The 12,500-nt window shown below is 30.3% G+C and overlaps 1 pseudogene; it reads right to left on the reverse strand.

Annotated features, from left to right (window-relative positions):
* LOC107632783 overlaps positions 9,003-12,500 on the reverse strand; it is a 5,036-nt pseudogene continuing 1,538 nt past the window's right edge.

The following is a 12,500-nucleotide window of genomic DNA, read 5'->3' on the forward strand; positions in this document are numbered from 1 at the left end:
CAATAATTTCATACACAAAAATAGCCAAAAAAAAAAAAAAACTGTATAATAAACTGAACAATGAAAATTAGCAACAGAAATGTAAAAGTTGTATTACAATTGCACATATTCAAGTCTTATAGAAGAGCGCAGCTAAAGATTTAGTTGAGTGACAATATATGGTGCTTTTTAATATGTTGTCCCGAGTTCGACCTTGGTAATGATCAAGTAGTAGATAAAATGCTAGGAAAGCTGAAAAGGCACCGGAGCACCAAAGATCTGCAGAATATTGAGAACATTGTAGAGTCATTTGGTTCACAGTTTGTAGCAAATCGGTCGGTTTTCAATAGGTTAATTGTGTAAATTGTCCAAACTTTCAACCGAACCGACTAGACCATCAATTAATCAATTTTTCGATTGAATTGGACCATTAATTAATCAATTTTTCGATTGAATTGGCTGGTCCAATTCGATTCAGAAGAATAGAAGCAAAAGCTGGTTTTTTTGAGTAAATGGACAAAAGTACACACGAAAGATTTTGGGATGGACAAATGTACATCTTAATCTTTCGAAATATCTAATATACACACAAAAGATTGGTATCGATGGACAAAAATGATACGTCGTTAGTTAGGCTCCATTTCCGTTAAGTTTACTGCGTATGTAACAAAATAACCTGACAAAGTGGACTGTATAACGAGGGTTAGATAAAAATTAGGTCATTTAAAAATTGAAAAAAGAAAATAGAAAATCCAAAGTGTATTGAGTGCCCTAATTTTATAGAGAAGTATTCCCAAATTAAGTGATACGAGAATGTCATTGTCCTTGGTCCCTCTAGCAAAGAAAGTTTCGTGTGTTGTGAGAGTTAGGTCCAATTTGGGTAAACAGTTTAACTTTTTTTTTTTTGATAAAATAGCTTAAACAATAAATAGTTATTTAAAAATAGTTTATAAATAAGTTATTTTGTATTTGGATTTTTAGTTCTAAAAGCACTTATTTTATAGAAATGTGATAAAAAGTAGTAGTATTATGAGAGAAGTCATTTTTTTCAACTTCTCTATAAACTCCTAAATAACTTCTTAGAAAGCTGCAATTTGGTTTTGAAAATTATATCAGACATTAATACTACTACTTTTCATAAATCAAAAACTAAAAAAAAAATTACTTTTGAAGCTTCCCAAACGGGTCCTTACTCCATATTGAGCGAGAGAGACGTGTTTTTTGTGGTGTGATCCCCGTGAGGAGGTCTCGTTTATGTTCGTTGAGCATTAAAGGTATCTTTGATCCTGTTGTACATAACTGATACTATCGTATGTAATGTAACTTGCATTGTTTGGATTTTTATTTTGATTGTTTTATTGAGGATTTTGTCGGAGTTTTTTGTTGATTTGGTTTTCGTTTGTACTGATAGAACAATGTTTACACATATCACATTAGTGTATCATCATATAATAAAGTTGAAAAAGAATGATAACCTGAATCTAGTCTATGCTGGGATATAAAAAACTATATTGAGAGAATGAATGTTGCATAAAGGGTTTATTGTTGGACTTAGGATACCAAAGATTTAATGAGATGTATTGGCTAGATGAGGATTTAGGATTTAATGGTGGGGATTATATATGATTAGGGGTGACAATATTGTTATAAAGATGTATAATCGGGCACTTAAACATGAAAGAAGAATTTATGTATTCTTTGATCACCCAATTGATAAGCCAGTTGAGTTTATTGACCTTGTAAAAGAGAGTGACAATGTCTCACCCCTACCTAAAGTAAAAACCACAACACCAGTTTAAAGGAGGTATATTCTAAAGTTAAATAGGACCCTAACCACTAAAAAATAGACAATTAGAGTGAAACCCAACTCATAACCAAATCCAAGCCACAACCCACACCAAAAACAGACCTGGAATCTAAGTTACAATCCACACTCAAAATGGACCCATACCAAATTTACAACTTAAACCCATATTACAAACCCACACAAAAAATAGATCTGAAATCTGAGCCACAATCCACACCCAAATTACAGGTTAATTCTAAACCACAACTCATACCTATCACAAACTCTACAACTAAAAAAAAAAACAAAATCCACATCTAAAACAAAGTCCACACCTAAACAACAGTCTACATCCAATGTACAATCCACATTGAACATACACCCCTTCTCTAATTTGAAAAACTAATCCAAGATGAAGTTTAAATTGTTCAAACATAAAAACCTGAAATACAAACAAACACAAACTGAACCTAAAACACAAACAAATAAGGAAGTTCTAGAAAAAATAAACTAAGTAGGAGACATATCTATAAGCAAAGTTTATATTTTTATTTAATAGCAAATAAAATATAAATCACGATTGAATAATTTATTTTCTAAGTCTACACAATACATTGAAGTGGAACAGTCAGCAGTATCTTTATAGCATATCTCCTTTATATATAAAAGGATAGCAGTAGTAGTTTCAATAATCAACAAGTGTTACATTTGTTGTGATAAGATCAATTAGGTGGATGCCTATTTATGATGGACGGTTGAATATTCTCAAGGAAAAATGTATTTAATAGGGTTTGAAAAAGGAAATCTTATATTACACACATAAAAGTAATAAGACACCCTTCTCTCTTTCTTTCTCTAATTATATTTCTTTATTTTATTTGTTACCTCTTCTTTGTTTATTTATTTAGTTATTTTATAACACGTTATCATCACGAAGCTCTAACGAAATTTTAGGAAGACTTCAGGTAACAAATTTTTATTATGTCGAAGTTCTTTTATTTTGAATATAATGCTTTTGATATATCTGAAAATAATTATTTATCATAGATACTAGATGCTAAAATCCATCTTGATTCAATGGATCTTGGAGATACCATTAAGGCTGAAAATAATACATCCCAAAAGGATAAAGCCAAATCCATGATTTTCCTTCATCGTCATCTTGAAGTATGATTGAAAAATGAATATTCCATATTAAAAGATCATGCAGATCTGTGGAAAGACCTTGAAGAAAGGTACAATCATGTAATACTTCCTCAAACCCGATATGTTAGAGAAAATTTTTTCAACCTTCCATGCCTCGAATGTGCTCCTGCAGTAGCAATCGAGAAAAAGGATTTTAAAAAAAAATATTCTGAGCTAATTTCTTACTTTCTTGTTGCTGAACGCAACAATGAGTTGCTCTTAAGAAATCATGAAGCGCGCCCAACTGGCACCGCCCCATTTTCTGAAGCAAATGCAGCAAATTATAACCCCAGAAGAGGTAAATGACAAGGTTTTAGTAGCAAGAAAAATTATGGAAGGAAAATGAATTATATTCACAACAAAGGATCTCACCAGAAGTAGGATAAAGAAAGAAACAATGGGCAAAGTAAATCAATTGAGGATAAATGCTTCTATTGTGGTGGAAATGGCCATTAGTCACGTACCTGTCGTACCCCAAGACACCTAGTTGATCTTTATCAAGCATCCTTGAAAAAAGATGACAAAGGAAAGGAAACAAATTTTGTTTCAAATGATGAAAATTTCACCACTCATTATGATGTATCTAATTTCTTTAAGGATTCTGAAGGAAATATTGGCTATTTGATCAATGATGGAATAGTTTGATATGTGTATGTGTTTGTTAATATTCATGTGAATAAATTTACTGTGCATGTACTTCTACTCATTTTATTATTATTATCATTTATTTTTGAAGAAAAATGGTAAGGACATATTCTGAAGATATTTGCCTTGCGGATAGTCCAAGTTTGCACACTATTCTTAAAAGTACTATATATTTTACCTATCTTGTGCCAAAAGAAGGATATGTTAATACTATTATTGGCTCATGCAATGTGATAAAAAGGCTCTGGAAGAGCTATAATTTTGTTTCCCGGAGGAACAAAATTTATAATAAATAATGCACTATTATCTGTCAAGTCTCTGAGTAACTTGTTGAGTTTTAAAGATATTCGCCGAAATGGATATCATATTGAAACAATGAATGAGGGAAATCATGAGTATTTATGTATCACAACTCATTATTTAAATAAAAAATTTATATTAGAAAAGTTGCCATCACTTTCATCTGGGTTATATTATACCAAGATTAGTGCAATTGAATTACATGCTACTGTAAACCAGAAGTTTACTAGCCCAAATGAATTCATAACTTAGCACAACCGATTGGGTCATCCGGGAACAACCATGATGAGGAGAATTATTGAAAACTCTCATGGACATTCACTAAAGAACCAAAAGATTCTTAAATCTAATGAATTTTGTTATGCTGCATGTTCTCAAGGGAAGTTAATTTTAAGGCCATCACCAGTAAAGATTGGATTTGAGTCCCCTGAATTCCTAGAAAGGATTCAAGGTGATATATGTGGACATATTCATCCACCCTGTGGATCTTTTAGATATTGTATGGTCCTGATAGACGCATCTTCGAGATGGTCACATGTGTGCTTATTATCTTCTCGCAACCTGGCGTTTGCGAGATTACTGGCTCAAATTATTCGATTAAAAGCACAATTTCCAGAAAATCCAATCAAAGTAATTCGTCTTGATAATGCTGGTGAATTTACTTCCCAAGCTTTTGATGCTTATTGTATGGCTAATGAAATAAGTGTTGAACATCCAGTAGCTTATGTTCATACACAAAATGGGTTAGCAGAATCACTTATTAAGCGCCTCCAATTAATTGCTAGATCCTTGCTTATGAGAACAAATCTCCCAACCTAGGTTTGGGGGCATGTTATTTTACATGCCACAGCACTTATTCGTTTGAGGCCAACGAGTTACCATCAGTTCTCTCCTATGCAATTAGCTTTTGGCTAGCAGCCAAATGTTTCCCATTTAAGAATATTTGGGTGTGTGATATATGTTTCTATTGCACCATCTAATCGCACCAAAATGGGACCCCAAAGAAAATTGGGGATATATGTTGGATATGATTCTCCTTCTATAATGAGGTATCTTGAGATACAAACTGGAGATGTATTTAAAGCCCGGTTTGCAGATTGTCATTTTGATGAATCAAAATTTCCAACATTAGGGGGAGAGAATAAGTTTCCTGAAAAGGAACTTAATTGGAATGCATCATCGTTGATACATTTATATCCTCGATCAGGGCAATGTGAACTTGAAGTTCAAAAGATTATACATTTGCAAAGAATAGCAAATGAATTGCCTGATGCATTTTCTGATACAAAGAGGATAACCAAATCTTATATATAAGCGGAAAATCCCCCCATTCGAATTGATGTCCCAGTAGGACAAGTAGCCACTGAAGCAAATTCACGCCAGAAGCGTGGCAGGCCTGTCGGTTCCAAAGACAAAAATCCTCGAAAGAGAAAAGAGGTAAATTCTATTCCTATTGAAAAAAACATAGTAAAGACACCTGCAGTTGTCCAAAATTCTAATATAGTTTTAACGCCAGAAGATGTTCAGGTACCTGAAAATTGTGAAAATGATGAGATCTCGATAAATTATGTCTTTACAAGAGAGAAATAGGACCAAAATAAGACAATTGTCAATGAAATATTTGCCTATAATGTGGCACTAAATATCATGCATGAAAGTAAGGATCTTGAGCCAAGATCAGTCGAAGAATGTCGACAAAGGAATGATTGGCCAAAATGGAAAGAAGTCATGAAGGCTGAATTAGACTCAGTTGCAAAACGTGAAGTCTTCGAACCTGTAGTCCGTACACCAGAAGATGTAAAACCTGTTGGATACCGTTGGGTATTTGTGAGAAAACGAAATGAGAAAAATGAAGTTGTGTGCTACAAAGCCTGACTTGTGGCACAAGATTTTTCACAAAGGCCCAGTATAGATTATGAAGAAACGTATTCCCCTATAGTGGATGCGATAACATTGCGTTATTTGGTCAATTTATCTACATATCATAAGCTACATATGCATTTAATGGATGTGATAACAGCCTATTTGTACGGCTCATTAGATCGTGATATCTATATGAAAGTCCCTAAAGAATTAAAGATATCTAAACCATCCAATGAATATTCGTAAGGGTTATACTCAGTTAAATTGCAAAGATCTTTATATGGTCTAAAGCAATATGGACGAATGTGGTATAATCGTCTTACTGAGTATCTGGCCAAAAATGGATTCAAGAATGATGATATTTGCCCGTGTATTTTCATAAAGAAAACTGCATCTGGATTCATTATAGTAGCTGTGTACGTTGATGATTTAAATATCATTGAAACTCCTGAAGAGATTCCAACAATTATAAAAACTCTAAAAAAAGAGTTTGAGATGAAAGATCTTGGAAAGACTAAATTTTGTCTCGGCCTGCAGATCGAGCATACAAAAAATGGGATCTTTATTCATCAGACAACATACACAGAGATTATCTTGAAAATATGTTATATGGATAAGTCACATCCCTTGAGTACCCCAATGATCGTAAGATCTTTGGATGTGGAGAATGATCAATTCCGTCTTAAAAAAGAGAATGAAGATATCCTTGGTCCTGAAGTACCATATCTTAGTGCCATTGGAGCGCTAATGTATCTTGCTAATAATACGCGACCTGACATATCATTTGCGGTGAATTTACTAGCAAGATATAGTTTTTCTCCAACCAGAAGACATTGGAGTGGAATCAAGCAAATCTTTCGATATCTTCAGGGAACGGTTGATATGGGATTGTTTTATCCCTATGGATCCAAGTCACAATTAGTTGGCTATGCAGATGCTGGATATTTATCTGATCCACATAAAGGGAGATCTCAAACAGGAGACCTATTCACATATGGTGGTACAGCTATATCATGGAGGTCCACGAAACAGACGATTGCAGCAACATCCTCTAATCATGCTGAAATACTAGCGATACATGAAGCTAGTCGCGAGTGTTTTTGGCTGAGGAGTGTGATCCAATATTTTCTGTCATCATGTGGACTGATTGATCATAAGATAGCTCCAACTGTCCTGTTTGAAGATAATACAGCATGTATTGCTCAACTTAAAGGCAGATATATCAAAGGTGATAGAACAAAGCATATTTCTCCCAAATTCTTCTTCACTCATGATCTTCAAAATCAAGGGACAATTGATGTCCAACAGATCCGCTCAAGTGACAATCTGGCAGATTTATTCACAAAGTCACTCCCAAAATCCTCATTTGAAAGATTGGTATATGAGATTGAGATATGCCGATTTCAAGACATTAAATGATGTCGACAAGAGGGAAGACTGTACTCTTTTTTCCTTGGTCAAGTTTTTTTTCCATTGGGTTTTTCTTGACAAAATTTTTAATGAGGCAGTCCCATCACTAAAGGATATTGTACTCTTTTTCCTTCACTAAGTTTTTTTCCTACTAGGTTTTTCTTTAGTAAGGTTTTAACGAGACAATAATCCTAAATGGTCATCCAAGAGGAGTGTTGTGATAAGATCAATTAGGTGGATGCCCATTTATGATGGGCAGTTGAATATTCTCAAGAAAAAATGCATTTAATAGGATTTGAAAAAGGAAACCTTATACATGTATAAATAGGAGGTTAAAGCTCCGTTGATTACATACATAAAAGCAATAAGACACCCTTCTCTCTCTTTCTCTAATTATATTTTTTTATTTTATTTGTTACCTCTTCCTTATTTATTTATTTAGTTATCTACTTAATATACTAAAACTGGGTTTTCCCCCAACTACTAAAGGTGACGTGTCGATCTCTCATGCCTCCGTTTTCCCTCCAAAACGAATAGTTATGAACAAAATATTATTAATAATGAATAATAATTAACCACTCATACTTTTGATCAAAGTATTTGGATAGTTTTTATATTTATTAATATTAATTATTGATTATTTTTTCATAAATAAATTATATTATAATTTTATGTTAAAGTCATTCTTCTATTTGCTTTTACTAATTTATTATATAACTATTATATAAAATTAAAACCGTATTAATAAATTTAATATTAAAATTAATTTGACTTTTTATTATTTAGAGTGTTTTTCAATCAATAATTTTATACTCTTTTTTTTTTTCAGTTTCATTTTGAATTTTAATTTAGTACACAAAGGTAGTGAAATTCCATTGATACTGAAATAAAGTTACAAAAGGGTCTAAATTCTATTTCTAATATAAAAATACAAAATTTTATTCCTTCTGTTTTTATTTTACCACTATAAAAATACTAGAAGAAAATATTATTCATTTACCAATTACTCTTTCGTTGGGTAGCTTTTACAACAATTCTTTTTCTTCCTATGAGGCGTCGTCACAAGGTAACTATCATGGACACAAATCAGCACACACTCTTCAACTCATGTGCTCATCATTCAGAGCAAATATGATATATTATCCATTAAATATTTATAGACCATGGTGTTATCATGTATACGTAAATTATTTTAGAAAAATATCTTTATTATAATTTTATTACAATATTACAATTAGCATTTAATGAATAATACATAATTATAATAATTTAGAAAAATAAAGTCCAGTAATTTATCTTTTGACTGCACACGTGGTAGAATAACTTTTAAGAAGGAGTCATATACAGTAAATACGGTCGATGATTGTAAAACTGTATGCTAACATTGATATAATATTATTTTAAGTATATGCTTTGCAGGCATAAAAAAAAAGTGTTGAGTTGTTTTTTAGTAGATTTAAATTATTTTATTGTTTATTAGAGAATTTTGTGCATTAGAATTCTCTAATAATTTATTATTTATTTTGAGTTAATTTTGATATGTTCTTACTTGACAGTAAAATAACATATAAAAATTTGTTGGTGGGTCTAAGTATTATTAAGTTATTTATGGTCACATTGAGTATATATGTTTGATTTATTGATGAAAGTAAATTACTAAAACCAATTAATAACTATTTTAGGATTAATATATTTAACACTAGATTAAGAAAAAACAAATAAATCATAACATATTATATTTTTATTAATCAAATTATTATAATTTAATAGTAAAATTATTTATATTATAAATATATTAAAATTAAACTAAAAAAATATACCAATACATAATTGGTTTATTATTTAAGAAAATTGATCAAAGGCTCAAAGCTCATTGGCCATGGGATTTGGTATTTAGATCTTTGATGAAGTATTCCATATTTTTCTCTGAAGACCCACTAGGGCTCAGTGCATCTTCCATTTTTTTCTTGATCTCTTTGATTGTAGTCTTTAGTTGGTCTCCTAAAGGTCCGCCCATCAAGCGGCTAACATTCTTCGAGACTTCCTCCTTCGCAATCACCGTTGGATCACTTTAAATTAATCCCAACCTTCCAATAATCCACCACTTGTTTTCTATTGGTAATCTGATAATACATCAAAGGAAAACACAACAATGGAACCTCACACGAAATGCCTTCTAATATAGAATTCCAACCCCAATGAGTCAAAAATCCTCCAATAGCAGGGTGGGCCAAGACTTGGGTTTGACTACACCAAGGTATTACCATCCCACGGTCACGAATCGCCTCCCGAAATCCAACGGGCAGTGGATCAACCTCAACTGAGCCCACAACATTGGGCCTAAGCACCCAAACAAAACTGACATTGCTAAGCAAAAGCCCATTTGCAATTTCCTCAAGTACCCTTCTGTCATATGGGCTAGGCTACCAAAAGAAACATACAAGACCGAACCATGAGGCTTGGAATTGAGCCATTGGGTGTAGTCTGACTCGACCCATAGGCTAGTGGCCATGGTGGTATTGCATAGAATGGCTTATAAGTTTGTAATGCAGCTATAACTTTTGGCTCTAGCTCTTGAACTGTGTTACATAGCACAAAATCTGCACCTTTAGCATCAATGAAGGAAGCAGAAATTAATTGGTGGAACATTGTGGATGTGTCTTCTGATTCTTGATGATATGATGTTAGGTCCTTTGGATCAATTGTTTCCACCCCAGGTAAGTAGTCAATGGAATCTTTCCTCATGTCTGAAGAAAACAAAAAGTTCCTTTTTTTTTTTCCTTAAAATGGTCAAATACTTTCAATATGAAGAAATGATTAATAATACACGTAATTGTTGGCCACAATGCACCATGTGAACTGGGAAGTGTTCATATAAATTAAAGGAATGAAGTTAACGAACATGGTTACAAAGAGACAAAACAAAATATAGAAAAAGAAGCATGTGAAAAGTGACAATAGATGACGACTTCGCTATGCAATAAGTGCGTACTGTACTTTGAGTTTATGTGGTGATATTAGGAAAAATGTTTCCTTAGCTTTTTGAACTTATTATATATATTTATACATATACATAAAATAAGAGAATACCAACGTATACTAAATGAGGAAGTATAGGGAGTCAATAGAATACCTGTACAATGTTGAGAGTTTGGGGATGTTCAATTCAGTAAGATATCAGATGTTTATTATCCTTGGTATCCGGATGGTTATTCTGGATAGTATGAGTGTATTGTGTTTGAAAAATTAGTAGTATTTTATCCTGAATGTTTATTTTTTAACTCATATTGGGCCAAATAAATAGTCCATTGTACACATTGTACAAATGCTCCATTGGCTCTCTACCAGAATTCATACTAAATATTATGTATAAGAAAAAAAGTCTAAGAGATTAATATTTTTTAGTTAAATGTAAATAACAAACTTTTTTAAACCAATATATTGTCTCTATTTTGACTAAATATTGTTGGAGAAAAGAATTGAAACTAATTTCTTAAAGCCAACAATCAGTAAATATCTTTCTTTTTTTTCCTCAAATTTCTCTTTCTTTAATTTTCTTTAATATTTGTTTGTCAATTATTTTATTGACTGATTGCTAGTTAAAGAAAAAAAATTATTCCTTAGCAAAACCCATATTGTTGATCAGCTAATAGAACTCAAATTTCTTATTATGTGTTTATAGTATATTCATAAATTAAAATTAAAAAATTGATATAATCATTAGTATATTTTTATCTATCATCTTAGACTTCTTTTGAAAGGAAAAAAATCACGACAATCATCATCATCGAGCATCATAAATAGAGTAGTGATTGATTATGTAAAAACTTAGTTGCATATATTTTATGCGAAGTTATTAACGATAAACTATAAACTATTATATACAATTTAATCAAATCGCATTAAATTATTTAACAATTTTCAGATCTTAACTATCACTTTCACATTAACTTGACTATACATCAGTTTCTACCTTATATATATATATATGGTTGTGTCTCTGGTGGCTATACCAGTGGTGGCTACAAATGGCTACGTGTTGACCATGCAATAGGATGATGACATCTGGATTGTAAGAGCGCATCATTAATGTTTGATTAACATAATAAACGCGGTAACTTGTGTTTCCTTTACCGCAGTTGGTTTCAAGTTGGGGTTTTTTTTTTCTTTTGGAAGATGCTTGTTGTTTTTTAATTTTTAGGTTTTAATCAGTTTTTTTTAATTTAAATAATATTATTTAATTAAATTTTAATTAAAATATATTTTTATTTTGTAGATAAATATATTAGTAATTAAAATTAATTTAAATTTTAAATATTAATTTTTTTTAAATTTTTTATTCATTTCATAAAATAGATATTTTATAATTTTTTATTCTCTCTATACTTTTTTTATTTTTTTAATATCTTATTCGATAAAAATTTATCTAATATTTCTTATTTTTTTTATTATTAGTTGGACTTTTTCATTATTTATATATTTAAACGTTAACACTTTTAAAATTATTAAAATTTATATTCATAAAATTTGTTTTTTTTAATTATAACACATAAAATTATTAAATTATATACAAAATATTTTTGAAACACACCCAAAATTATAGATAAAAAATTTAAATTTAAACGTTAAAAGTAAAGTTAATTTTTTTATATCCTATTCGATAAAAACGCATCTAATATTTCTTATTTTTTATTATTAGTTGGATTTTTTTATTACTTATTTGAACATTAACATTTTTTGAATTATTAAAATGTATGTTAATAATTTTTTTCAATTATAACACATCTAAAATTATTAAGTTATATATAAAATATTTTAAAACACATCTAAAATCATAAATCTAAAATTTAAATTTAAAAATTAAAAATAAATTATTTTTTTTATATCTTATTCGATAAAAATACATCTAATATTTCTTTTTTTTATTATTAGTTAGATTTTTTCGTTACTTATTTGAATATTAATATTTTTTAAATTATTAAAATAAATAATTAAGTTAAATTTTTTAGATCTTATTCAATAAAAATATATTTAACATATTTTTATCATAGTATTAGTTGAAATTTTTATTATTTATTTGAGCACTAGTATTTTTTCATTTTAAAGTCTTTATTAATTTTAAAATTAAAATTTCAAATTTTATTTAATTTGATTTTATAATTTGTATTTAAATTGTAATTTATTATTAATTAAAAATATTAAAACTAAAACATAAATTTTAAAATTTAAAATTTAAATTTTAGTTTTATTTAGTTTGTGTTACGGGACTTACCTAGAACCGGACGGTGGTTGGGCTTGTTTGTGAGGCCCAAGCGTAGGAGGAGTGTGGTCT

The sequence above is a fragment of the Arachis ipaensis genome, chromosome B03 (assembly GCF_000816755.2).
Source record: "Arachis ipaensis cultivar K30076 chromosome B03, Araip1.1, whole genome shotgun sequence".
NCBI lineage: Eukaryota > Viridiplantae > Streptophyta > Magnoliopsida > Fabales > Fabaceae > Arachis > Arachis ipaensis.